Source organism: Mycteria americana, chromosome 1 (assembly GCF_035582795.1).
Source record: "Mycteria americana isolate JAX WOST 10 ecotype Jacksonville Zoo and Gardens chromosome 1, USCA_MyAme_1.0, whole genome shotgun sequence".
Taxonomy (NCBI): domain Eukaryota; kingdom Metazoa; phylum Chordata; class Aves; order Ciconiiformes; family Ciconiidae; genus Mycteria; species Mycteria americana.
In genome coordinates, this window is record NC_134365.1 from 117,064,020 (window position 1) to 117,090,858 (window position 26,839).

Below are 26,839 nucleotides of genomic sequence, written 5' to 3' on the forward strand. Positions count from 1 at the left end.
GGTCTTGAGTTTTTCAAGTCAGAAGTCTGCCTGTGCATTTCAGTGGAAGTTCAATGAAGTTGTGTGTTTTTTATGAGCAAGCTGACAACCCGCCACATATACTATCCCTGCAGATCATTTGTGAACAAAAGAGACCATTCTGGTCCACCAGCTAAAGAGTGTTTTGGAAAAAAGTATTTTTACTATGAAAATATGGGTTTATCACAAGAAAAAATCTGCCATGGATACTGTCTTCTATCTTGTTCCTTTACAATCATTTAAACCAGAGAAACACAGATGTGAAATATCAGATCAGAACAGTTCTTTGCCCTGCCTTTGAAAAGGTCAAATAGATGACCTAAAAAACCCGACTCAGTTCCTTGCTTTCTCATTTCAAATAAATCACATTCATGACATTTTTCAGCTATGGATATGGTACTTTCTCTTTTCCCCCTTACATTTGGAAAAGCTGATTAGGAAATTCTCTTTTTTTTCCTTAGGTTGGTAGAATTAATTTTAAGCATATGCTAAAATATTTTGCTACATTAGGGTTAAACACAGTAGTACTTTTAACAAATTATTGAAGGAAAACCAAAAAAGATGTTTCCAAGACACAGCTTGAGCAATCGCAATAAATGCAGAGTACATTGCTGGAAAGCTAAATGCTTAAATTTTTGGAGGGTAGGGACTCATAAAGGAAGAGCATCAGTGATAAGGAATTCAGTTCCTTTGTGAATTAATGTTAATAATTACAAGTCATGCCATTATACAGCCAGCATGGTGGAATTTGTCAGGTTCTGTAAGTAAGCTGTACTATCAGAAAATACAATCTACTTATAAAGATTAACACCACTTATTTATCATGAGTAGCTGAACTATAAATCAGATAGCATAGAAGGGAACTATAATACATTTTTCAGAACTGAGTTATATTTTGGAGAAAATCCACTGTCTAGTCCCAACTGTTGAAACGCACTTTAGCAGGTCAGTAGTTTATACATATGTATTTTGTCCCTTTCAGAATAACATATTTTTCCTTCCTACCTCCACCACTGCAATTAAAAAAATGCCATTAAAATAGCCATTACTTATTAAAGCAATACATTGTTTGACCTTGTCTATAAAGAAGGAGAAAGTGTCACGTGTGTTTCTTGGTTGCTGTTTTCAGATTTGTTTTCCCAAGGTCTGACTTCAGTGAACATGTTCCAAGCCACGGACACATACAAGGCTAGTGAGGCGGGTGAGTTCAGTCTCCATACCTTCTAGCCTTATAAAAAGACAAATGACTTAAAAAAACCCCATTCCCCAGCTTAGAAAGACAAGTTTTTCAAGGGAAGCCTAGAAAGTTAATAAGCAAAGCTTTCACTGCCTACGAGCTGGACTGTGGTCTGTCAAGCGCTGGCTGTGGAAAGGGAAACGCTCCTTTTGCCCCGGGGCCAGGTCAGGTTGCTGGACGGGACTTGGTGTTCCTCTTCCCTTCAGCTGCTGCGTCAGGACAGCCCGGGGTGGGGATGAGCTTCCAGGGGGGATGGATCGTTTCCCATCCCTGCTGTCCTCTCTGAGGGGAGGGAGGTGTGCTCTGCTCCACGCTTCCAGGCTTTGCCTGCAGAAGGACAGGGCTGAACAGGTTGGCAGAAGAACAATTTACTACTTAATGTTCCTTTCAAAACATTTTGTCTTTGCCTGCATATAAAAGCTGTCCATAAAATATGTGCATACATCAGTTCACAATTAATTAAAAAAATCTGGGTTTGCCGATCTTAATCTGGGTTTGGAGAACCTTGAAAGCACAGAATTTACAATGGTTTTGCAGCATGGACATAGGTGGCAGAGGAAGTATTAAACACCCATTTCTGTCCATTTTCTGGAAGTGTTTTGAAGGTGGGTAGAGGCACTGGGGTCAGTGGTTAAGTAACCACACAAATCCATTTTCTTGTTCAGTAGGGTAATTTCACCATCAGTTTGTAGCACAGGAAAAAAATAATCCACCCCACTGTATTTCTCTCACCCCTCACAAATTACTTACAGGATTCTGAAACAAGTGTCAGAACTGAAGGTATAGCATAGAAAATATCACAAAGTTGTGTGACTGTGGTCCTAGAAAATTAAGTTGTACTAAATGGCACTTTATGAACAAACTTACCACAGGGAAAAAGAAAAGCAGATTTCCTTTGATCTGCTGAATTTTTCAGATTAATAAATTTTTGTACTGGCAATCATAAATGAGAAGAATTTGGTTTTATAAATGATCAGGCCATCCATTATAATGTCTATTTTCTGTTATTGGCAAATACTTGTTTTCCTCATAAAACAGTTTGATTCTTTCACTTGTTTCCTCTATTTTGAGAAAAAAAAAAGGATATTTTCTTAGCTCAATAACACTGAGTGTTCACTTGGCCCTTGTGAGTTAGTGTGAGGTATTGTTAACGCCCGCTGCAAAGTGATTAAATGGGTGGCACTCGTGAAGATTGCATATTGCGCTTGCATGTGAGTATGTTGTGGTTAGGCAGCCATACGGTTCTGCTGATAAAGAAACTGTGGACAAGAAGAAATCTGATTCCAGGCAAGGACCCGAAAACATTGTTCCCCAACATACTCTTACATATTACACATAGAGAAGGCAGTTATCCAAAACTTCTCTAGTTCAACCAAAACACTCTGGGGCAAGATAATCGGAGGATTGTTATCTGGCGATTATACCAAATGCTGGCTGGGTTAGAAATTTGCCTTCTTACCCATACACACTGCAGTTTCATCACAAATGATTCTTTCTGTAACACCAAGGCCCATGCATATACAGCAAATCAGGCTTTAAAAAGATGTAATAGGTATGGTTTACTTAACCTGTTATCTTTATGGCATTAAACATGTAATGTTTGTATTTTGAACAGGTGATTCGGGCACCATCAGTTATGTGTTCCTTAGCGTTCCCAGCGGCAGTTGGAGGCAGTCATCATATTAACGAGCTCACTTCCAAGGCTTCAGGGAAGTGAATGTAAAGGAGATTATCATAAAACATGAAAATTTGTAGTACAGCTTTGATGTTACAACAGCAAAAGCTGCTGAACTGTTCTATTTCCCTCTTTGCACCAAATTCTTACAGAGCTCCTTCCAACACATGCTGTGCATCTGTCAGCCATTGGAGAGTGTGCGAAGGCAGGACTTAGGCACAGGAGGTATCTACAGCTGAGCCCCGGTTTTCCCAGCTAGCAGAGATCTTTTATTTGAAAATCTGCACCCTTCGTAATATAAATTACAGATTATAGATGCTGCTGAGCAGTTTGGGAGGTCTGGCTACAGGTGTGGCAGAGGACACTAAATTTGGCCAATCCGCTACTGTTTGCCCAATATAAACCATTCTCCCTGGTTGCTTCCAGGTGGCTATGGGAGAGGCCACAGCTTAGGCACATGGGCTTCAGAGCTGTTTGCCGAGGCACTCCAGGGGAGAGAAAGACCTGTGCTATTGTGATGGATATGTCAGTAAGTGAGGCCATGAAGCGTGCAGGTCTGGCCCTAGCAGGGGAATTGGAAGCGACTGCAGCAAGCATCCCGAACTCCGGCTTAGGTTTCACACAGTCACCACAGCTCACGTGGGTACTACCAGTAAATTATCTACCACAACTCAGAGACCCTTCAGCGGTGTCCGAAGACGTACATGAGCTTTTGCTAAGTATTTAAAGACTATCAGATGGGCATAGAGAAAGGATTTGGACCACTGGAACACATCTCCTTGATCTGTTAAGCTCTGTGGTACAACAGCTGCGAAGGACTTGTATAACCATATCCTCATTATTGACTGCAGGGAGGAGAAAACTTTTCCTCAATACCACCGGGAGCTAATTAGCAGGGCCAAAATCACTACCTCAGTCTTTCCACTGGAAGCTTCTGCAGGGTTCCTGTCTCCCACTGCACACAACTGCGCCTCACCCAGCCTCACCAGTAATTCATACTTTATTTCTGGAAATATTCCATACTTTTTATGGGGTGCAGTGATTTAAAAGTAAACAACAGTTTAGTGAGAAGATGTGTTAGAGCATCCAGAAACCAAATGTCTCAGGGTAGTGCATTTAAGTGGTAGACAGTGAGGGGTTTAAAAGGTTTTAGTATTGTTTTCTCATTATATCAGCCTCCTGCATGGAAGACTTCAATGGCTGCAGCGTCACCCGCTCTGTGTGTGACTGCTGTGCAGTGAAAGAGAATGCTTACCATTTCCATCATTGATTAGTTTCTCACCATTAACAACTGCATTGGATGACATGTAGAGATGGGATATCTGTTGGTCACACTGTGTGTGCCTCAGTATCTCCGAGAGAACTGTTTGAGAGAAAGCTGAAACTTTTTGCAACCAGCTTTAATCTCAGAATAGTTGTACCTCACTCACAAAATGATTAAGTCTTCCTTAGTTCCTTGCATTTTCCTATTCTCCTTGTAATCCAGTTGGAATAGTTGGAGCAGCCTCAGGGCTGCTCTCAGTCCATCTGACTGAATGTCTCTGCTGAAAGTGTTCCTCAGGATTTTCACACAGAACTGCAATCCCAGGAGGACTGAATGTTTTGGTCATGCATATTATCTCATCCACTCCCTCTGAAACGGCTGAGTGCCTGCAGGCAGGGGCTTTGCAGTGGTTGGTGAAAAGGCCTCATAAAGCCATATGATGCTGCAGCACCCTCCAGACTAGCTAGAAAGGCTGAAGAGCAACTTCTATGTTTTATATTTGCAGGTTTATAATTATATATTAATAAAATGACTGGACTGAAAAGTAAAAGAAGGGAAATGTCTTTTGCTGGTGCTACCCATTGAAGCTGAGAATACTGAAATCACAGCATATGTTTTCTCTCTTCTTAAAGGCTGTAGATTATTACAGACAGGCTTTATTATGGTCTATAATTTTGGTTTTCTACTTCTGACTATGCCAAACAGCATTTTTTGTTTTGTTCAAACAGCAATCGAGAATGGTATGTTATCAAGCCACAGTGCTGTGACCTTTGGATTTAAAGTGAATATTCTAGCTACTTGGAGCCAACGCATATATTAAATTCTAAGGCTGGAGAAAGGGTGAAAAACAGAGGACATGTTTTTTAAGATGTCTTGCAACCTTGAAACTCAGTTCTTCATCTCTCCGCAAGATTTATCGATTTTGGTGCATGACTACAGATTTTACAGGGGTGTTATATCAAGGGCATTCCATTTATTTTGGTCAACAGCCAGACAGTGAAATTTCTAAACAGCTGTCTGGAACTGGGTGAACACATGGACTCAACATGTCTTAAAATAAAGAAATAATAATGATTTTAATGCTGTTTCTTCCGGTATAGGTATGGTATAAATAAACAGTTAAAATATTTTTTATTTTTACATACATGAGGAAGAAAGAGAGAGACTGTGAATGAAGCACATTTCTGAAAGAGAATAGTAAGTCCTACCTTCAGGACAATTAAATGCTTCAGTTTACTAATTAATCTCCTTCCCAGGAGAATGCTTAACAATGTTGGAGAACTTTCATACAAAATGTCTAATCATTTTTTTTAAGTAAACAAAAAAACCCCACAGTGAAACAAATCTTTGATTCCTAAATATGCTGTAACCCATCCTCTCAACATCTACTTTTGTCAGCTTCTTTCTTTTTTACACTAAAAGAAAAAAGTAGCATCCATGTTTAGTAACATGGATGTTAAAACATGGAAAAAAAGTAACATCCATGTTTAAATCCATCTTAGACTGGATTTAAGAAAGAAATTTTTTACGATGAGGGTGGTGAGGCACTGGAACAGGTTGCCCAGAGAGGTAGTGGAGGCCCCATCCCTGGACACATTCAAGGTCAGGTTGGGTGGAGCTCTGAGCAACCTGATCTAGATAAAGGTGTCCCTGCTCTTGTGGGGGGTTTGACTAGATGACCTGTAAAGGTCCCTTCCAATCCAAAACATTCTATGATTCTATGATTCTATGTTTCTTTGTCTCCCAAAATAAACTCTATTGACTTCACTGCATTAGGTGGAGGCTAGATACCTCATTAGGCTAGGTACATGGCATTCTTTTTTTTTGTTGTCCTCCTTGGAAGTAATATATCTGGGAAGTACTACTTGCATCAGTATGTAGCCTCCAATTCTTAATATCCTGATAGCATTAAAGGTGAGTGAAGCACTGACAATTTTCAAGCTATCAGAAAACAATGAAAAATCAAAAGGGAACAGAGATCAGTGCACTTTTCCACACTGAGTAAGTAGCTGAATACCAGGTCCACAAGCACTGTATTAAAGGTAGACTGGAATGGGCTTTGACCCAAGCAGGCTGAGGAAGTTATTGAACAAGTATTTTTGGTGACAGGATGGGCATATACAGTCAATATCTCTTGCTATCTATGTTGTGCCAGCATAATTTGTTTTCTTTTTTTGAGGAGTAGGAAAGAAGGGGATAGATTGAACTATATTTCAGTCAGATTAGTTTCCCATTACATCCCTCTCTGTACTAGTACAAGCGTTTGCCACAAAATAATCTAAGGGATAATGCAGGAAAGAATACATGGTTGGAAAAAGGGGAGATTGCTTAAACAGGAGTCCAAGAACCAGAAAAAAATCAGGTCAGTAAAGGCTTTACAGATTCCTGTACCAACACTCCTGATTTGGACTAGAGAAGAAGCGGTGTTACAAATAAAAAAAAAAAACCAAACCCAAAACTTCAAACTAAATCTATTCTTATGAGTATGGCTGAGTCCATGTCGCTGTGAAGTTTGACAGCCATCAACTCTATTACACACCAATGCATCTGAACAATAAAACCAAAGTTTTCCCCTTTATAACAACATAACCAAAATGATTCTCGTTCTCACTGTAGTGAATATGTATAAAGAGGCACCTCCCAAAGGCTGATTTTGAAGACCTAAGGTTTAAATCGTCACCTGTAGCTGCTTCTTAAAAGCATGTATTTAAAAAGTTACATTTTGTAGCCATTCACAGAATTCACCAGACTTTGACACTATTCCTAAATTATGTACAATGTACGAACCATACCAGGTAATCCCAGACTACAAGTCTGTCCCTGTTCATGATGATAGCAAAATGCCCTGAGGAACATTTAGCGTCCTTTTTTCCCCAGGGGCAGTTCACTGATTTGAACACTATACAGTACTGAAGGCTGAACACTATACAGTACTGAAGGCCATAGGCCTACAATGAGAGATAAGCAAGAAGATAGCTTAGTCATGGTCATACAAATTCTTGTAAGTATAGTAGTGAAATTTAGGCAGCTAACTCATCCTTCTGGCTTAAACAAGTTTTTGAAGTATTCCTGTGTGGTTCGTAAGATCTTTTGTTGCCTTTCCCTGTCCTGGCTGTTGAGACTAGTCAGCAAAGAAAGGTTTCAGTTACTGCCAGTTGTGATGGGGGTTTGGGGAAATGTGATTATTAATGAGTATTTATATGGGTCTGTGTGTAGATTCACTCCTTCTAATAAGAAGATCAGATTTTCAGATGTGAAGCGAGCTTTAGCCTGTATTCTTATCTGATTTTAGTTTAAGACTGAAATCTATGGATGTGAAACTTAAATGCCTGGAAATTAAAATACAGCTGTCTGTACTATAATCACAGAACTGTATAGAGAAATGTTTTCATTAATTCCTGATCTGCCTGTTTTGACAGCAGCTTAGTTGTCTGATAACGCAACGAGACAAATTAAATCCTGCTTCAGGCAGTACACAGACCACATTACTCAAAAAGAGAAATTAAAAACTGTTGAACATCTGTTATTACTGTGAATTTAATCTGTAGAACAACTTCATTATTTTACTTCACATATTTAACTTTATTATTGAGGAAAAAGAGAACGCCTTGTGGTTAGAACATTGTTTTTGGGAAAAAAATTCAGTTATTTATTCTCCTATTTGACATTGATTCCTGAGTAACTTTATGCAAATAAATTAGTCTCTTTGTACCTTTGCTATCCCATCAGCACAATGGGAACATTATTACTGCTCACTTCATGAGGTGCTGGGAATATTAATTAGTTTCAAATTTGCCCCATCTGGAAATGGCACAAACTACTTCCCTCTCTGAAAAGGACTTTGAGACTAATGAATTAAGAATACTGTATATGGAGCCAAGCATTATTAAGTTTTTGATAGTAGAGAGAATAGTTATAGCAGAACCTTCAAATATGACAGAAATCATATGATATATTTCACTGGCCTGGATAGTGTCTCTTTTAACTATAAGATATTTAGGCACAAACTTACTTTAAATAATGCAAATAATACAAAATGGCTTAGCTTTACTGAATAGTTTCAAGATAGATTATCATCATGTTCATTGATGAGACATTGGAACATCATTTCTGCAGTATTGCATGTGGTTTACTTTTCTGGATAGACGATATTCGTAACAAGAACTAATAGTGGCACAACACAAAGAAATTTAACATACCTCTCAAGACTTCTGTTTTGTAGTTTATCCCACATACACAGAGTTGATGGTCTGCGGTCTTGATTACACAAAGCTCTGAGGATGAGTGAGACTCAAGGAGGAACAAGGCTTATTAGCATGGGTATAGGACTGCAGTGGTACTCTATATTGCTGTCAGAGCTTTCTCTACTGTGTTTACACAGTGCTCTGCCAAGCTGAGTTGATATATCATTTAAAATTGGCACTAGTTGCAGTGTTTCTGCACCATGTGCCATTGCATTTGTGGACAAGTACCCTGAGAACTCCACAGGAAGGAGGAGCAAGGCAATGCAGTTGCACTGGGATGAAAAGGAAGAATCATTTTTGAACTGAAACCACACAGAATCTTTTAATGGCTAATTTAAGTCATTAAACACCACCCCCACCATGCATGTAACACATACCAATATGTTGCTTTATTGACACGTTTCCTCGGAGTGCAAACTTGAGCTAGAGCTGAGCAGCACACTTCAGAGGATTCTCATAAAGTGCACTCTTTCAGTGCAGTTAAATGGAGTTAAACTATGAATCCTTGCAGTATAGAAATTAATTAGCCCCAACAGAGAATTATTGAAGATTGAATCTGCCCATAGTACCAATCAGAAAATGAAACTATTTGCAAAAAAAAAAAAAAAAAAAGACATTCCAGAGATGTAAAGGGAAGCAAACAAGACATAAATATGAAAGACAGAAAAAAGAAAACTAAAATTTAGGAAGTGGTATGAAAATAATAGAGTGCAATTGTAACATGAAGAGAGGGTCTTCAGTCTTGGTGGAGAGTACAAATCTGATGCACATCTTCTAATTGGATTCTTGTATGCATTCATCTGAATTGGCTTGATATGATTAAATCCAGCTATGTTTCGACTCTGTTACACATGGTATAGACATGCTAGCAAAACAATGTAAATGCAAATAAATGGAAATCTGTTTTGGAAGATGGATGCACCGATGCCTTGCAGAAACAAAGACCGTGATTTAATCAGAATTACAGCAAGCAGGTTTAAATAATCCATCCAGTAAAAAAATACAATAATGATACATATCATTTTATATAGCATATAAAGAACGGGAAAGCTATAAATGATATTGCAAAATAGCTGATACAGATATTCATAGACAAGGGTACTTTCTACTCCATGCATTTGCTATTCAACCCCTAACAGATAGTAGTCGAAATGAAACCAGTAGAAAGACTGCTGTAGATACCTACACAATGAGATTTGGCCTTGCAGAAGAGAATAGATGACTTCAAAGAGAAATGGTCTCTCATAAATTTTGAGGATAGGCTCTGAGATATTTCTCTAAGAAAATTTCCTATGTAGTTCACGTTAATAGATATATACTGTCCTTCTCAAAATACTGCTACAACTCCTACAACTCTGCGGAATATTATATAGGATTTCATAATGAACGGTGTCATCAGCTGAAGAACACAGGACCACATGGGATAACATTTTTGGAACAAATCATCATCCGTAAAGGATGGATGAAGCATTATGATGAGTCTCCAGTGTTGTAATGCTGCTTTCAAAAGGAACAGGGTATGTACAATGAACTCCTTGTTTCGAATGAATTAACCATCCTTCTACAGCCTTTTTTTCAAAAAGTAGACATTAATCAAACTCTGGAGATGTAATAAGGAACTGGTAACTCTTTCTTCCTTCCTCCCCCCCTCCCCTCCCCCTGCTCCTGCCCCCAATCTCCCCCCCCCCTTTTTTTTTCCAATTCTCAGAACTTCAGTCTCCTTAAAGAAATTCCTGTATTAACAGATCATTTGACAATAAATGACAGTATGTCACTTCTTGCTTCTTTATTTGCCATTTCAGCCACTTGCATGCAGAGCCAAATTACATCCTCTGCCTCAAAAACACCCGGATACCTTCCATTCCTACATCTTCACTGAGTGAAGTGAAATGCTTCCTGGACAGTGAAAAAAGAGAGTAGATTTAAGCATTTATACTGTATCTATAAACACATTTACTATCTGAACTATATAATAATTAATTTTCATCATATCTCCTTAAATCTCTGTGCTCTCTGTGAAATTGTTTTTCCACATAAAATCAGAGTGGTCATCCCTTTTCAATGGCTACACTCACTGTTTTTCTTTTTATGAGCTTTTAAGGAGTCTGGCAATTATTTGGCCATTCATAAGAGTGACAGCTGACCTGAAATAAAATAGGAGGAAAAAGAACAACTATTTCAGGAAAATTTAAAAGATTTTTCAGCTTCATTCCTGATATTTTAGCTGATAAATTACCCAAACCTGCTACAACAAGAAGGCAGAGGTGCAGAAAAACATTCTTCATGCAACATGCTGTGAGACTGTTGTCAGAGCCGAGGCTTTGTCCGCAGATTCTTGACCATTCAGAGCCCCTGGTGTCTCACCTATCCACATCTGTTCTGAAGTCAGCTTTCTTTTTTCTCCTGTACTCCTTATATCATACAAGCCCATTTGAACCTAATCCTTTAAATCCTAATGTCCTCGCCACTGCATTGTAACACTGACTTCTCCATTGGCAGCTAATGGAGCACACCTCAACCAGACATGCTAACTCTGAAGCTAAGATGGCCTTGGGCGTCTCTTGCTAAAGTGGTGACCGGCAATAGCTTAATATCATAAAATCTTTACAGGTTTGGCAGGAAAGTATTCTCTTTATTTTTGTAAAACATCCTAAAGAGACACTAGTGCTGGTGTTTTACCTGTATGCATAGCTACATTTACTGTCAGGTTTTAAGAAGAGTTGCTTGTTAGCCGTGCTAATTTCTTTTCTGTGAAGGCTTTCACTCAATAATGTACAGGCAATCAAGACAGATAGACACATAAGCCACAACCTCTGCCTTTGTAGCCATTCAAAAATCAACCAGGAAGACTGCCATCATTGCTTCTTTATCATCCTCCTCTCATGTGTATTTTGCACACAGTGTACATCAACCAGCTAGCCATGATAGCCTGTTCCTTCAGCATCTGCTCCTTCAGGAGCACCATGCAGTGATGGTGGCTAGAGCAGACCAGTTATTAACCTATTGACATTAGGAACAGTTTTCCCTCTCTTGATACTGCAGCAGGAACCCTTCAGAGCCAGTGAGTGTGTTGGGAGGATGAAGAGGACTCTTGAAGAGCACAAGAGGGGCTGTAGCTATGATTGACTGAAGCTACCCAGGCACACACACGCCCTGGAGTTTTAGTGAAAGCAGGTTCTGGCTAAGAGATGTACCTGTCTGCTGCTTGCCTGACTATGAATTAGCAGAGCCCTACCTTGTACTGATATTCTATGTACTCATTGAAATAAAAGAAAACCTTTGTTAAAAGGATAACATTTTCTAGGATCTGGGGCAGTTTCTGACCCAGTTTTATTCTGACACAATATAAAGCTGCCCTGCCACCAAATGACTAGCTGTGGTAACTGGCAAGGGGCCAAGGATGGCCAGTTTTTTCTATACATGGGAAAAAGTGACTGTACACCTTAGAAAAACAAAGTTTATGCAATAAAATAAGTTTTCTCTCCACCAGAAGTATTCATCTTGCTTACTTTGGTTCTTCAGGAGTTAGGAAGTACAACTCTCTAGTGACTGGCTTCTACTCTTGAGCTTATGTTGTACTATTATGATAAGGAAGCTTTGAGGATTCTTTGCTGGTGTTTATGTCCAGGAATGTTTTAGGCTGACCTCCAGCTACGACTGAAGCTTTAGCAATATTTCACTGGACAATAAACCTTTTCCATTACTTCTTAACTGTAGTATTTCACTAAAACGCATTAGCAAAACATGTTCAAATTCTTTATGTATGCTATTGTTTATTCCCAAACAGTTAAGATCACAGCTTTTAGAGGAAATAGTATGGAAACTTTTCTGGCCATCCATTAGAGAGGTGAAGATGAGTGAAGAAATATCAGCTAACTGGTACTGTGGACTAAATTTCAAATACAAGAGTCAGTTATTCCTTTTTAGAGAAACTTATGGTACAAATATATAACAGGAAATTAAAGAAATTGGTGATGACAACAATTTTCACCACATGGAAAAAAAAAACCTTATAAAATTTCAATATAAATTCTTTCTGATGTAGACTCCAGGCAGATATTACTGTTCAGTGGTTGCCACATCAAAACTATAGAATCGGCTTTGCTTCCATGAAAATTTTTTTTAGATCTATGAAACCACTGCTTTCCTCCCTAAAATGGAAGCATTTTATTATAATCCAGAATCCTTTTTGGAGGCATAGACATTTTCTGTGTGTTTGTCCAACTGCTTTGTAGTTCTGATTAAGTATTGCCACACGTTGTATGTCACAGTGTATAATAAGGTATTCCTCCCTCAGATTTCACTTTCTGCACACCCATGTCTGAATCTAATCTGTTTTGACATAATTAACTCCAAAAGAGATTTAGTACAGCAGCAAGTTATATAAAGGAGCAGTTGATTGTTAAAGAAGATGACAGACAAGTCCTGATGCATGTGCTTCCAAGCAGCAACTCTACATAAAATCTTGTATAATTACAATAAAACAGGGGTGTATCATCCATAGCTACCCATCACTCAAAAATTTTTTTAGCTGTGGCATCAACTTAAAATTACAATGAGTCCTATTTTCAACCCTGTGCAATATATTCAGTATTCCACATGAAACAGAAAAGGAGTATTTAGGCATTTCCAGAAGATAAATAAGGTACCCCAACTGAATGTTCAAAGAATAGCGCTGCCTCACAGAAAAAAAAGATTTTTTTCCCTTTGCCACATTACTGCAGAATACATCTTTAACCAACTATCAAACTAAATGCACAGCATCTAGCATTACTTCAAGTTCCTCAGAGTGTTTCCAACTTGAACCCAGTTAACTGCAGTTCACCTCTTGGAAAAGAGTTAGTCTTTTGCCTCAAATGTGTTTGCCATGAATCACAGGTGGATACTCAACAACTGCTATTTGTTTTGAAAGCAGAGAATGTTTCTCTACTGAGCTCTACATGAAGTAGTTCAAATAGTCTCTAATATGAACTACATGTAAGTTAATTTGCTGCTGCAGGTCAGACCCCTAAATTACCAAGACTTTGAAACTGTAGGAAACCTTGTGTTGTTCAAGGCTGTCCAAAGAAACCAGTTTAAACACATCAGCATTATTTACTTGACGTTCTCCCTTCTTTTCCTCATTATGTGTTTTAAATACAAGGTTAAAGGCTCATTAACAAAAATTTGTAGGATGAGGTCTGAATGCTTGTACATACCTTCTGTAATTATAAGCTAAATAAAATCCCTACTGAGTACCTTCAAATGAAAAAATGAGGATAGAAAAATCTCTGTAAGGAAGACAGGCATGAGAAACAACATTGCTGAAGTAGCAGACAGAAAAAAAAACCCCAACCCCAAGGAAGTGATTTGTTGTTTTTTAATCCTGAGGACAATTAATCCATTAGAACAATTTTACTAAGTACATAGTTAATTTTGTCTTACTTGAAGTGTTAAGATCAAGATATATTTCTGCAAGATGTGCTGTAGCTCATCCAACAGTTATGGGCTGAACATACTGTGGAGTTCACATGGAGTGAGTTTATCACCTTTTTTATGTCAAAGATCACATTCTTTGGCCTTCCTGGTCTTAATATTTCCATGTTTTTAAATAGAATTGTCTTTAAAAAGACACAAGTGTCTAAACTAAAATTTTAGGTGATAGTTTTCATAGCTTTCTGCAGAACACACTTCCTGACAAAACCCTTACAGCCAAAAGGAAATTTGGATATACTCTGCAATCCACTTTACAATTTAGAGAGTGGATTTTATTATTAAGAAACCTAGATCCTCCACAAATGAACTACTGGGGGGCATTTAGATTGTTTATGGTCATTGCTTATTAATCAGTAAAGGGGTTGGAGATTTTGTGCTGGTGTTCTGTTTGTTTTTCTTTTAAAGACCTATGGAGGGAAAAAAGTCTAAACCCATGCAACTTTCCTAATCTTTCATAAAATTCGCTTGCATTTAAATGCCTTGCTTTTGCACTCCTATCTATATACAGGCAAACTCATTTACTGTTTTCTCCCCATGGTTTTCATGAAACTATCCTGAAGAAATCAAAGAGGAGTAGAACTTCTGGGCCATAGTAGGACTCGATTCTGTTCCCCAAAAAAGGGTAGTAATGGGTGTTGCCCATTTCCATATAACTTTTTCTTTGCAAAAGGTTTACCTCTCTTTCTCAGTACATTTCATTTTTTCTCTGTCTTGCCAGAAATAAAAACAAATACACCTGGTATGGAAAAACTTGTGTATAAATACAGGAAAAAGGGATACCCCTCGGCAGTTCATGAGGAAGGTCAGACTGAGGCTAAACAAATGGGATACTTTTCTCTTCCACTCAAAACATGAATTCCTAAGTGCGTTATGCCTTAATCAAATTAAGGAATGAATTCTGTATTAGTCCCTGAACACCTTAATTCCAGAAAGTCTCATTTCTCCTGGGGTTCTCATCAGTTCATCCAGCTGATTTACTACAAATAAAACTGCCCTTCTAGGAGGTTCTTTTCAGTGTTTTTAGTGATGGTATTTAGCTTTCAAAATGTGACTATATCCTTAATTACCAAACCAATGTGAATCATAGCTTTTTTTAAGAGAAGTACTGTTCCCTTCCTCTTGGTTGGAGGGAAGGAGGAAGCAACCTTTTAAAATGTCAGCTGTAAGCATCTGAACATTATGAGAAAAATAAGAATAGTTTACAAATTCCTATTTTAGAAATCTCTACTTTAAGCTACTATTAAAGGCTGAGATCTGGATCATGATGTCTGCATGGTCAGTGTTGGTGGTAACACGCAGAGCAGGCTAAATTTTGTACTGGGTCTGGCTGGGATGGCATTAACTTTCTTTATATCAGCCTGTACAGTGCTTTGGTTTCAATTAGCGACTAAAACAGTGTTGATAACATACCAGTGTTTTGGCTATGACTGAGCAGTGCTTGCACAGCATCAAGGTTTTCTCTCTTTCCTACTCTGCTCTTGCAGTGAGTGGGCTGTAGGCTGGGGGATGGGAAAAGAGGTTGGTAGCGGACACAGGCAGGGTAGCCAACCTGAATTGACCAAAGAGATGTTCCATACCATATGATATCATGCTCAGAAATAAAAGCTCAAGGAAGGGAGGAGGAAGCAGGAGGAAGCATGTTTGTGCTATTGGTGTTTGTCTTCCCAACTAACCATTACATGTGCTGAGGCCCCCCTGCTTTCTGGGAGGTGGCCAAACATCTGCCTGCTGATGGGAAGCAGTGAATAAATTCCTCTTTGGTTTACTTACGTGCTCAGCTTTTGCTTCACTTTATCTTGACCCATGGTTTTCTCGCTTTTGGTATTCCTATTCTCTCCACCGTTCCACTGGGGCATGGGAGAGTAGTGAGTGAGCAGCTGTGTGGGTGCTTGGCTGCTGGCCAGGGTCAACAGCCACAGCCCCCACTTTGATTCAGCTGAAGCATGGCTGTCTCCTCAAATAGACTGACTCTAACCAAAGTCTCACTCTTCTATTGGTTATTTTCACTTCACTTAAATCAGGCTGATTCATGAGCTATTGTTGCACTGAGTCAAAGCTATCTCATTTAGGCTCTTCAAAGTCACAGCCATGCTCCCATTTCAGGCGTGTCCTGCAATGCAGTTGACCTCTTCTGAGCCATACTGCATTGCATGTTCCTTATTCACTTAGGTGGAGTGCACAGGGAAGCAATGGAGTTCCAGCTCTGACAAGGTACTACTTTCATTGTAAATTTAATCATATTCTCAAAGCTGCTCTGCACAAATTTTGTCCCGTCTTTAGCCAAATGTTGTTTTTTGAAAATCACTTTTAAAATAATGTTAAATTACAATTGTTTGGTTTTGAGAAATAGAAGAATATGATTGACTCAATCAAATTTAATTTCTGTTAAGAACAGTTTATGTAATTAAGAGCAGTAAAGTTCTACATAAAGAGCTATTCCTGAAATAATTCAATGTCTTTGGACTCTTTTTTTTGTTTATTTGTTTGGTTCTTTCTTTCTGTATTTGCAATGCCCCTTTAATACTTAAATACAGAGAATATTGCATAAAATGTTTATATATATTTTCTATTGGATATTCAAAATCTGCATGTATTTGCAAAAGAGAGGGATATAAACATATAGTAATGGAATAACTCATAAATAAGGAAGCTCATAAATGAGAAAGGAAAAACAGTTTTGAAGAAAAGGGTTTAATATCTTTGTTCAAAAATTTTTCTTCAGTTTCCTCCTTTAATCATATTACATATAGAGACATACTGCACCCCACTCTTTGCTTTAAGACATACTAAACTGTGAGGACCTGAGAGCCTGGAAAATGGAAAACCAAATGATTTACTGACATGATTTTAATGTTCTTAGGTCAGTTCATCATGTTCCTGGCTTTTCTTTTGCTTCTCTGTGTAGATATGCAGAGTTCAAATTTGTGACAAGCAACATTTAATAACTTGCATCTGTCTGCTTTTGCTAATCTAGAAAGTTGTTGCTCCAGTTTGGCTAACAACCTCAATGGTCTAAAGCACTAAAAACACTCTTAGTATTTTGTTTATCACAATAAAGAAAAGCAATATGAAAATCATGGCATGTATTTTTGATTTCTGAAGTCAACACTTCTGTTGTGCTCCATGTGGCAGCTGGCAGCTTCCAAAAAGTTGATTAGAAAGCTGCAAGTCTCACAGTGGAGTCCAGCTAAATTTACCTTCTTGGTCAGACTTGTATCAACCTTTCATTAATCATTAGCTCCATAAGCAGATCCAACTCTTAAAATGAGACATGGTGAAAAGAATGTCATTTTTGGGCTAGGAGGAGAAGGTAGGAAGCATTGCAATCACACGCTTAATCATAATGGAGGATTTAGTAGAAAATATGGAAAGAAGATCACAGGCTCCACAATTGCAGGAAACTAAAAAAATGGAAGGGGATCTTTCACAGTGATTAGGACAAATGGGACTCATTCATCATTGCATTTCCCTTCTCCTTTAAGGGCTTACATATGCATAATTGAAATTACTTGGTGGTATCTCAGGTCCATTATCCTACTTAAGTTATAAAAATATGTTTTCCTGACTTGGTAATAGTTGTGACTTTGCTGTCTATCTTGCTGATCTGATAGAAAAATTCATGTGAACAAGGAAAAGGTTTCAGAGGAACCACATACCAAAATGTTTAGTTGTTCCTTCTTCAGTTATCCTGATTGCACTCTTCGGTTTTTGGAGCATGTTTGGTTTATTTCTATGCTTTGCCTCCTAAATCAACAGAATGGAAACAGACACTGTTTTCGTTTTGTGACATCTTGTGTTTTTCTTGTTTCAGAAACCAGCAAACAACTTACGGCTGAAGAGTGCTGACACACAGTAATTGCTCAATAGAAACACTTTTGATGTGGAGAGAATTTGCTTTTTAAGGCAGTGGGAGAAAGACAGCGCAAATACCACTTGTGCTCGGTGGGATTTCTAGTGGTTGACTACCTACTGGACGTTGCTGACACCATCAAAGCCACTGAGAGCCACTAGTCACTTCCCCAAAGAAATACAGGCAAGTCATACCTACTTTTCACAATAATCTTCTGAGGTGGGGTTTAACTCAAGAAAAGTTGCTTAAGGAAATGATGGTCAGCTTGGGTGAAATGCCAGCCTTCTTACGCACATCAAACAACCTTAGTGAATCTAGAGGGACCTTTTTTTGTGGGAACATGCTTTCCTCTATGCTGAGCTTATTAAAGAATTAAAGTCAAAGGACATAAACCTTTATGTACCACAAGGTGCAGCTCCAGGGGTAGCCCCACCTAAGCAGCAGGGCTGATTATCATATGAGAGTTCTTAAGAGTAAATATTTGTCAAAACATTCCTGGTTTTGATGAGTTCCGTCAATCAGAACTCCTTTGGCTTCAACCACTACAAGCAGGCACTGCTCTATTACCATTGGTAAAACTTGTAGCTACACATAAGACACAAAAATAATGTTTGGAAAGTACAAATATGAAATCTAAAGATCTTCAGACTCTTTAGGAAAAAAACCCAAACCCTTACATGCAGTAATCAAATAGAAATCAGCGTTTAACAATACAGGACACTTTTGCAGATGGTGCCAGATACAGTCTTTCAAAAGTACATTAGTTTGACTTTTCCCATCTGACAGAGCACTCTTGCCCTCTTCCCTCTATCAGTTGAGTAAACATAAAAATGAGGGAAAACTAAAATCTACTGTAACCTGAAACACATCAGCAACTGATGTGACACTGAAACAGTTTGAAATATGGTCTCACATCTTTTGTAGATGTAGTTTTGAAAGATATCTTGTTCTGCTAGCTCTATTTATGAAAGGAATAGGATAAACCCGGTGAGGAACTGTGGTTTAATGCATTATCTTAACAGCATACTTTGAGAGAGATGAAAAAACTAGAATGCTTCTCAATAACACTATTATACTAAACAAAAATCAGAATGAAAGTGAGTGACATATTTCTCTATATGAGAAAAATAATTTGGTGGTAAACAAGCATGGATAAAGTCTGATTTTCGACAGCAGCGCCTTTTTCTGATATAACAGAAGCAGATTTCACTGAGATTTTTGCTTGTTTAAAAAAGGCCATAAGGACCTCAGCACTGGATCCTATATTTTACTTCATACATATTTGGGCATGATTCTGCCATCCTTATGTTCCCTAATTATTTCATTCTAAATATGCTTACTAATTATTAGCCAACAACATGATTGCATACAGAATACCTGAGTGTGATTCATTTTAGATAATGCTCATATCAATTTTTTTCATAACGGGATTTAAGGCTATACTTACTTGCTTTGTTTTGTAGATCTTTAAACTAGATATTAGCTCCATGAAGAAGGTTTACCTAAAAGTAACCTTGTGATAATAGAAACTGTACTAAGTTTGTGGGGACTTACCTGTGTGTTGTTTATGTATGTGGCTTTCTACTAACGTAAGCCTTTTGGTTTACTAGTCATATCCTGGAGAGCCAAGATATATAAGTCAAATGAAAATCAGATATACATGTAGGTCAAATAGATTTCCATTGTGGGAGGCATATTAGTGATGTATACCCACCTTGAAAAGTCTCCTGTTCTTTTGTAATTTTACCAATCGCCCCTTCTTTTTAACTTACTGTGAAACCTGTAGGATTCCTTGATGTGTAACTTAGCCTCCTGAGTGTTCACATCAGGCCATTGATGCTAACTTTAAAATATTTGGAGTGGATTGTAAAAATAGGAATTAAAATTGTTCTTGGTAGGCTCAGCTTCCTGCTGCATAGAATTCCTTTATTCATCTGGATTTGGCAGATCTGGAAGTTGTTAACAGCAGTGAGGACAGCAAGCAGTACTGTCGAGCTGTGTTTAGAAGGGGATCCATTATTTACAGGCAGGCTGAAGCCAGTCTGCAAAATGAAGTGCTCACTAAATGGGAAAGGAAACTTTAACCTGCCAGACAAAACCAAAAAGAGAATGTTGAGGAACCATGCACTAATAACTTTCATTTTAGGTTAGTTTTTAGTTACATACTCCACAAATCCACACTTTCCTTCTATGATATGTATCATATGGCTATCAAAGGTACTTATTGAATGTTTTGACAACTGCAAGAATGGCTGGCTACTGGACAATCTTCCCACAGGAGGACCTAGAGCTGTGAGGCAGGAAACCCCGGTGACTTGAGATGCAGCGTTTCACTGCTGTAGAATGCTGCCTCCTTGGAAACTGGCTTGAATCTGCACATATTGCCACTTAAAAACCAGGAGGTGATATTTCAACTAAAGAAAGGCAACACAACACTGGGGCTGGTGCTCCTATCTTTCATTCTTCCACATGGGATGAGTAGCATCTGGCCTTCTGCCTTCAAAGACATCAAAATATCCCTAATGGATCTTAAAAAAGGTTCAGGATCAAAGGCACGACAAATCCAATGTAGTTTAATGCTTGTGAAATTCTGGAACTTCTTTAGGGTTCACAAAGCTTGTTTTAACTTGTGAAATATTTTCCCTTTAATTAAAACCCATATTTCCCAGCCAGGGTGATTCAATTTTATACTCAGCTAAAGTGAGAGAGTGCTACGTGTTAGCATAATGTAAAACACACACAACTGAATGGGAATAGAAAACCGGATGCTAAAAATGTCTTCAGACATAAGAAAGCAAATTATTCATTAGTAAGCAAAGTGAAATAGCAACTAAAAAGGCAGAACAAGACTAGACTACTCTCGCAACAAAATCATGAAGCAGAAGCGTGAAGTCATTAACTTCCTTTAATATGCAGTGTTGCCATATTTGCGTGCTGATGTTCAACCAGAGGAAATTGTCATAGACTTTTATAGACCCATGTAAGTTCACATCTGCTTAAAGCCTCTCCTGAAAACACTGGGCTAATTTCTGGAATTTTTATTTTTGGGAGAAGACAAGTAAACAGATTTCAGAGGGGGGGGCGGGGGGGGAAAGAGAACTCGGGGATTAACTTACAACGTTAAACAGGTAATGGCATGCTTAAGTTGCCCAGAACTGAACTGAAGCAATGTGATAAATTAAGAAAAAGGGAAAATCCAGTCAGAATATTCTTACTCTGAGATGTAACAAGTTGTGGCATCCTGTCCTCTGGTTCACTCCAAGAGCTGAAACGGCAGCTACTTGCTCATATCCCAATTGGACTTGAAAGTTCCCACTTAGATGCATCATTCCACGGAGCTCACACTTGACTCAGCTGACTTCATTGGCCTCCTTTTATAGGCAGAACAGAAGTAGGATATGATTCCTGGTTTACTTTGCCAAAAATGTTCTCATATGTATGTCAAATTTATTATTTAGTTTACCTGGGTAACTGATAGCTAAGTGAAGTGTGATAGGAAAAAAATTCTTTAGAAATGAGAATAATTGTGTTGGGCAGCACGTATTAAGAAGAGGAGATTTGCAATTGATCTGATGTATAACTAAAAAAAAAATTTGAGTCAACTAGAAGCTTTTGGCCTTAATTTTCTTGCCATAGGGAACAGAGACTATCAACAAACATGAGGGAAAACGACAGACTATAATACCATTCAAGGCTACCTCTGGAGACAGAAAAAGGATTCTGAAGATGACAACTAAACTGCTTTTGACAGCTCAGAAAAATCTACCTAGAGTGATAGCTTTCTCACTGTAAAAAGTCAGCTTAAAAGAGCGTGGGAGGTGAAAATTCAAAGAGATGTCCAGTCATGAAAGTGTGAGTGTGGGAAACAACTGGAAAAGGATCTGGGGGCATTCCATGGCTTTATAGCTATACTGACAAAATACTGCAAATCGGGCTAGATAGATTTGTATTTGGCAGAGGGAAAAAAATGTTCTGCAATGAGCTTCAGACAGGAGAAAGACAAAAACCTTGACTATTCTAGATATGCTGCTACACATTTAAGCTTAAGCTGACCTTAAACCAGAGAAGCAATAGAAACAGACAGAAATCTGCCTTTCTTAGTGAAGATTTGCTTTGGACACTGCCCTGGGAAGTGTCATCAAGAGCATCCTGTAGGGTACTTAATTTTGGTGTTTTTAAAACTTTTTGTGGGCCCAACAGACCACTGCTAGCTCTTAGCATTTCTTGCAGACCACACCGTACCCTTACCATCAGTCTTTTAACTATTATTCTTTACTTCTTCATGAGTTTCAGAGTAGGAATTATCTATGAATGTATGCAAACTACAGCTGGGCCAATGTTTGGAAACCTTTGCTTTGTTTAACCAGTGTCTGTGGGAATTCTCATAGTTGCTCCTTGCTAAATAAAAGGAGTTACTATAGAGTAAAATGATAATGTCTCTGCTACTGGAGTAAAGCAGTCTTTCTTCACCACCTTTCTGTCTACTGCCAAACCACCAAGCTGTCCCCGTTTATTTTAAAAACTTATTTAGAAATCTGAATCTGGATGGGGATAGGAAAGTAAAGTCAACATTAGGTAAGGAAACAGCATTTGAGTTACTTAGCTTACACTAGGCTCACCCTTATTTGTTATTACTAAATTAACTCTGGACTGGAAAGAAGAGGAAAGCTATAATCAGTTGCTTTTAACTCGGACTTAAAAATCATAGCCAAAGTTTTTTAATATTCTGAATTCCTTTACCTAATTGCATCCCACACTGACAACTATACTTAAAGAAATCCAAAGAAGTTGCTTTTGTGGCAAAACTTTCTTTCCATGGCAGTGAGCATGCAAAAAAATGTAAGCACTTGCTACTAGATTTGAGATAGGTGGGCTTTTTTTTTTTTTTTTTTTTTTTACTGTAATATATTCATTTTAGGGAGTGAAAATGTCTCAGCTCAGCTTTCCTGTGGTATAGTGTCTTAGAATGAAAATGAATTAGAGCACCTTTGAGTATTCAGGTGTGATTACTCCTGCAGCACAAATGGTTGATTTGTAAATTTTTTCTAGGCACTGCCAGGCAACAGTTCCAAGGCTGGTTGCAAAACTTGCTATAAAAGTTTGGCTGCCAACTGGTTTCTAGGGGCATGGGAGTTGTAGGAGGCTAGGTTACTTTTCATCCCTGTCATCTCCTCCAAGGTCACCAGGAACAAGATTTCTAATGTTATGTGCCATCAGTTTCATGGAAGAAATTGAATCTATTTCCTTGTTATCAGAATTATTGTTGTACTGAAGTCCTTGCACAGAGAGGGGGGCAATTAGGCTTTATCCATTAGAGTCCTGTTCATGGCTCTGCTATTTGCTGTTTTTTAGCTCTGAAGACTGAACTTCACTGTGCAGAGTTGTTATTTATGGTCAGTGCATAACATTTTATCTCTTCTGAAAAGTTGACTTAGACTTGCCAAAATGCTCAGCTGTTCCATAAATGTTTATGCTTCTTGTAACAGTAATGGCCACAGACACGGAATATGCAACACGCATCTACATTATTTTGCTTTGACATGCCATTCCAGTGGAGCTATTAAGTGATAGAACTTGCTTGACACAGCATAATTAGTAATCTCGCTCATATATTTTGCTTCACTTTACTGCTAAGAAAGCTAACAGTGCAAAACCAATTATTTTTTCTGGAAGAAATAACAGTTCTGAATCCCAGGTTTCTCATCATCAGCACCATACAAGGATAACGTGGCAGCTCCACAATTGTTTTCCTACTGGGATCTTATGTTGGCTGGATGCCCGATTGCTTCTCTCTAGTTGTTTGAGTATGTGTAGATTCAAATTTTTTAAAAAGGGGAAAAAAGAAAAAAGAAAAGTAACTATTGAATTTCAAAGCTTAAGGCCAGACATTGTCAGGTCCAATTCGGGTACTTCTGCAGGGCAGGGATGAAGGCAGTGCAAAGTGTTTTCCTGACTCACATTGCCTTGCGAAAGTGCTAACTAGGATCATATTCTTTGCTCTCCCTAGAAATAATCATTTGCTCCAATTTAGCACCAGCCCTAATCTTTCAATGTGGGCAGCAGCTGGGTGGAGGTTCAGTTATGCCTGTGCCTCTGTGCTGGCTAGTACTGTTAGGAGAGACTGACCATGTGTTTTAGCATTTTAAAAGTTAATAGAAGTAGAATTGCATTGTGAAGTCGCTTGTAATTTTGGAAATCATTCTTTCAGGCACTTTATTGCAACAAGAATCCTCTCTGTCACCTCCCCTTCTCTAACACAACCTAAGAATGAAGTCCAAGGTGTTACTGAAAGTCCAAACTTTACTGAACAGTTTGATTGAAAACTCAGCAGCATTAGGAAAACAGATTGCCATGAAACACTTTTTAAATTACTTTCTTGATACTGTTGCTTACAGGGAAGCAAAAGAGACCCCTGTGTCAAAGGGTGAAGAAGATATATTCTCCTGAAAAAATGCATATAGTGAACATTTTAGGGGCTGTGTTTGCATACACAGTTAAGGATGGATGGAGCCCTGATCTGAAATAGCCAGCTCTTCTTGGGTGCTCTTGGCTCCCTATCTTTTCCTCTAGTAAATATACACCCCTAAGTGGAAAATTCCTTGCATGTGAGAATAACTGCTTGCAAATTTAGTTGAAAATGTAGCTTTAAATCCATAGATGCAAAAAGCAAAGACTTTACTCATGTCAAGAATCTGCTGAATACTGCGTTATCCATCTGCCCATGTGTAATTTAATCTGGCACCATTTCCAGTGATGTCATGCCTGGAACGTCCAGCCCTGTGGAGAGATACTCGCCGGGATGGAGCTGCTGCATGAGGTGGAGAGATTAGCAGATGTGGTAATTCACTCTTGGAACACAGTTCATATCAAGTTGCATATTTGAGTAAAGATGGTTTCTGTTCTTTAAACGTAGTTTTGGAGCCGGCATATGTTCAAAAGACAGGTAGGTGACGAATTCTGTAGACAGTTCTTCTGGCTGAATATTGTAATTTTAAGGAAAAAGTGTTCCATTATGTCATTTCATTTCATGTCATTTGTAGGCAGCTGGCTCTGCAACTGTGGGATAAGGGGTGTCTGGCAAAACGTGTTCCACGTAGACAAAGTTCTGCTGCATTATGACTCTTCCCCCACTCCAGTTAAGAAAAAATATGGTCAGTTTTAGCACCACGTGTAGCTAGATGGCACAGTCATCACTCAAGTGATGGTGATGACTGACTGCCTATTAGTCAGAATCTCCCTACTAAGCAATGGTCCTGCTACAATGGATTTTGACAATCTTCAGTGCAATAATGTTTGTAAAGAAGTTTGCATGAGTTAAATTGCTGGGGCTACAGTTTCACAACAGATCCAGTTCTGGTATCTTTACTAGCACTGCCTAATACTTTGTTTGTGAGCTGACCTATTAAGGGCAAAAACATCAAAGCAGAGTCAGGCAGTAGTCAGTACAGATGACAATGTTATAATCTTGTGGTTTGTGACACATACACAGCCAGATGGTGTGGTCACTCAGTCTTTACAGGGAAATTCAGTTTGTACAGGGACTGTGTGGCAAGAAAGCATAGTTTTTGTTCTGGGACCTGTGGACTAACTCAGATATGAGGCTAGGAAGATGCACAATCCAAACCCCAGTTCATCTGCTACTACCTGGTAGCTTCTTTGGCGAACTCTTCTTGGTGCTCTTCCCAGCATGACTCTGAAATTACTAATCATAGGTATGTGTTTCCATGACCCCACACACACATTCCCACCAAGAGGATAAATACAGCTGCAGATACTGGCCAGCTATCTGCTTTTTTCTCCTGGGGCTTAGTTACAATTTATAGCTGCCACTTTTTGACATAAGGTGTGTGAAAAGAGCGATAGACTCTCTGCAACTAGGCAGCAGAGAACCATTAGGATATCAACACTCCTTGGATTTGGTTCCCTTTGTCAGCTCAGTCATCTAGCAGCAGCTAGATAAAACAAATACTGCACAAGAAAAAAATACAGCCTTTTCTTTTTCTTCCTCTCTCCACCTTTAAAGGGGCATTCATACTCTTCATGTTATGGGTTTTATAAATAATAGCAAGCTCTTCTTTCTTATACATGGGCAAAATCCTTTAAACTAGGAAACTACTAATTGGTTCACTCAATCCATCCAAAACACCAGGTTCTACTGTTATTTTAATTCAATATTATCAGCCTCAGTGAAGAAATCCCACTGCTTGTAAGTCACTCTTATCCAGGTCACGGAATGGAACTCACTGTTTGCCAAGGCAGATCCTGTTATGCCCAAAACCTAACACTGTAAAGGAGGTCAAATGGGAAACTTTATAGGGGATTTCCACCCTCCCCCCTCCCCTTTCAAAAGCCTTCACAGATGAGCTTGGATGATTATTTTATTTTCACAGAATCACAGAATCGTATAGATTGGAAAAGACCTTTAAGATCATCGAGTCCAACCGTAAACCTAACACTACCAAGACCACCACTACACCATGTCCCTAAGCACCTCATCCAAACGTCCTTTAAATACCTCCAGGGATGGCGACTCAACCACTTCCCTGGGCAGCCTGTTCCAATGCTTGATAACCCTTTCAGTGAAGTAAAATTTCCTAATATCCAGTCTAAACCTACCCTGGTGCAACTTGAGGCCCTTTCCTCTTGTCCTATCACTTGTTACCTGGGAGAAGGGACCGACCCCCACCTCTCTACAACCTCCTTTCAGGGAGTTGTAGAGAGTGATAAGGTCTCCCCTCAGCCTCCTTTTCTCCAGGCTGAACAACCCCAGTTCCCTCAGCCGCTCCTCACAAGACTTCTGCTCCAGACCCTTCACCAGCTTCCTTGCCCTTCTCTGCACACGCTCCAGCACCTCAATGTCCCGCTTGTAGTGGGGGGCCCAAAACTGAACACGGTATTCGAGGTGTGGCCTCACCAGTGCCGAGTACAGGGACACGATCACTTCCCTACTCCTGCTGGCCACGCTATTTCTGATACAAGCCAGGATGCCATTGGCTTTCTTGGCCACCTGGGCACACTGCTGGCTCATATTCAGGCGGCTGTCAACCAACACCCCCAGGTCCTTTTCTGCCTGGCA